This window comes from Cyprinus carpio, unplaced genomic scaffold (genome assembly GCF_018340385.1).
Source record: "Cyprinus carpio isolate SPL01 unplaced genomic scaffold, ASM1834038v1 S000006502, whole genome shotgun sequence".
In the NCBI taxonomy this organism is placed as follows: domain Eukaryota; kingdom Metazoa; phylum Chordata; class Actinopteri; order Cypriniformes; family Cyprinidae; genus Cyprinus; species Cyprinus carpio.
The window spans coordinates 276954-280105 of record NW_024879170.1 but is presented as its reverse complement, the minus strand read 5'-3'; positions in this window follow the sequence as shown (position 1 = coordinate 280105).

Sequence of the window (3152 nt, the reverse complement as noted above, 5' to 3'; positions counted from 1 at the left end):
CAGAAATTACAACACTGGTTGTTACTCCACTACTTTGCAATCTAGCGATAATGGATGCACACATTTCTTGAGTGTCAGTCACCCTCCCTTTATCACTGAGTGATGTCTCTAGTAGTTCATTGTGATCATTTAAATCTGATGGTTCATTATCTCCATCAATTTGATTTTCAGTCTCTGTTTGATCTAGAAAGTCACTTCTATGAACACTACTAAATCCGGCATAGGTCATGAAGCTATGCTTACAATTTTTTTGTGCACATTTCAAGTTAATTTTTTTCCCAGGATAGTAAGCATGGATAAGTTTTAGATGTCAAATAATGTCATTAACAGTTAAATGCACCACTCTGCAAACAAAACAGCGGTACATTTTAGTCCAAGACAGCTGAGCTAATTCAAAAGTTTGGCTCGTAGGCCAATCTTGTAAATTGTTGTCTGGAAGAACATAAACATCGCATTGAAGCAGTGGGGGTATGATACGCTGAAGACAAAATAAGCCTTAAAAAGTTCATTGAAAGCAGCAAGGGAAGACTTTGCCTGACATGTGTAACAAATTTTAGCTCAAAGTGAGATGAACATAATCAATCATAATGGCTTATTATTAACTATATTAATCTCCAGGAATTACCTGTAGCATTATAGCATTAATAGTACAATAAAATGATTTGTTCGTCCGCAGGACGGACAGTGTTAATCGTTTATTGACTAAGTAAAATTATTGAGCAGCAAACACAGACAACCAAGTGTGAATACATAGGGATGTTTATTAAACTACACTACAGGGGAACATGCAACATCTGACTACACACAAACATACACACATTCAACATAGATGCCAACGCAAGGAAGGCATGGATAGAGAGAGAGAGCATGTGAGAGAGAAAGAGAGAGCGCAATGTAGAGAGAGAGCGCAAAAGAGTAATAGCAGTATTTACTCATCAACTAATCACAACCTGTTAAAGGGATACTCTACCCCAAAATGAAAATTGTGTTTATCACTTACCCCCATTTCGTTCCAAACCAGTAAAAGCTTTGCTAGGTCTTACTTTTTGTAAGTGAAGAAAAAAAAACTACTTTATTCAACAACTCCTCTCCTCTGTGTTTCTCAGCATGCGTACGCTCTTCTGTGTCGGGGCTCTTCTGTGGCACAAGGATACGTTTTCTATGTGTATTTACGCTGTTTTTGAAAGAAAACAGCACATCAGTATGCTCCACCATGCATCCCCCGTGGTCGACCCCCTGGAGTCGGCAGCCATTGTTCCTCCATGGCTCCTCCCACTGTCGGCTCCACCTTGGACCATCATTATGGCTGTGGCCTGGGTCCTGCTGGGCTCCTCCTGCTCCAGGTCCCTCCTGTCTCCTCCCTCCGTCATCTCCTCCTTGGCTCCTTCCTCCGTCGTCTCTGTCTGCTGGCCCCCTCCCGGGAATCCGTCCTCCACCGGAACCTCCTCCCAAGTTCCCACCCACGCCTCCCTCTGTTGTTTCTACGGTGCGAGGTCGCACCTTCCGGGAGTGTGTTTTTTATTATGTGTGTTTTTGCCCCTGTGACCCAGTTTCTGTCCCCCGTGATTTGTTAGTTTAATTCCAGGTGTGTCTAGTTTCTTTCCCATGTGTTCCATGTCCCCATTAATTTAGTAATTCCATGCACCTGTCTGCTCCTCGTTATCCTGTCTTATAAGCATTGTCCTTTCAGTTTTGTCTGGTCTATAAGTCAGTACATGTGTTTTCCTCCTGTGTTCCATGTTGGATTTACCCTGTGATTAATAAAGACTCTCTTGATTATTCTCGACGACTCCATGTTCCTTCCGGCAGCATGGTGTGACAGTGTGTGTGTCCCGTTACACTTAATGTTGTCACATTTTGCTGGGTAAATAAATATTACATAAAAAAAGAGATGGGGGTGTGGCTTGGCCGCAATGGAGTAAGATGTGTTTGACGTGAGCTCCCATTAAACCTCTATTTTAACCGAAAAACGTAAAGTGTAATCCTTCTCATACAACGGTAAACTATTACTAAACTCCATCGGATAGTGGAACAAATCTATGCCGGGGCCCTGATGGACACAAGGCTGAAGAAATTTAAGTATACTGGAACCTCCAAAACAAGGCCCAATACCTCCTTGGACCAGAGTACTGCCAAGAGACCGGTTAAAGTGACCCAGCCCTGACCTGCTTCGGGATAAATGGACGTTGAAGGCTTGAAATCAGAAATCCTTATCTCTCTGAAAGTGGACATCTCAACGGTGATAAAGTCAGAGCTGAAAAATGCACTCACTGACGACTTCAAAATGCTTAAGAATGAGCTGAAGGCGGTGAAAACGGAGATAATAAATAACACCGCGGCACTGAAGTCCGAGATCGATCAGGTGAAAGTTAGCATCAAAGAGGTAGAGGGGGGGCTATCAGCATGGTCAGATGAAGTAGCTACTTTACAAAAAACTGTGAGTGAGATGAAGGCAGAAATGGCAGGACTGAAAACGAAGTGTGAGGATATGGAAGGGCGGATGAGGAGATGTAACACAACAATCATTGGGAGTACCCGAAACTCCCACTGTCGAGTAACGGGTATGGTAAACGTGTATATCACTGTGCCAGATGTCATCAGGTACAAATTTATGAGACAATGTTAACATTTTCTATATACAGGTCCTTCTCAAAAAATTAGCATATTGTGATAAAAGTTCATTATTTTCCATAATGTAATGATAAAAATTAAACTTTCATATATTTTAGATTCATTGCACACCAACTGAAATATTTCAGGTCTTTTATTGTTTTAATACTGATGATTTTGGCATACAGCTCATGAAAACCCAAAATTCCTATCTCAAAAAATTAGCATATTTCATCCGACCAATTAAAGAAAAGTGTTTTTAATACAAAAAAGGTCAACCTTCAAATAATTATGTTCAGTTATGCACTCAATACTTGGTCGGGAATCCTTTTGCAGAAATGACTGCTTCAATGCGGCGTAGCATGGAGGCAATCAGCCTGTGGCACTGCTGAGGTGTTATGGAGGCCCAGGATGCTTCGATAGCGGCCTTAAGCTCATCCAGAGTGTTGGGTCTTGCGTCTCTCAACTTTCTCTTCACAATATTCCACAGATTCTCTATAGGGTTCAGGTCAGGAGAGTTGGCAGGCCAATTGAGCACAGTA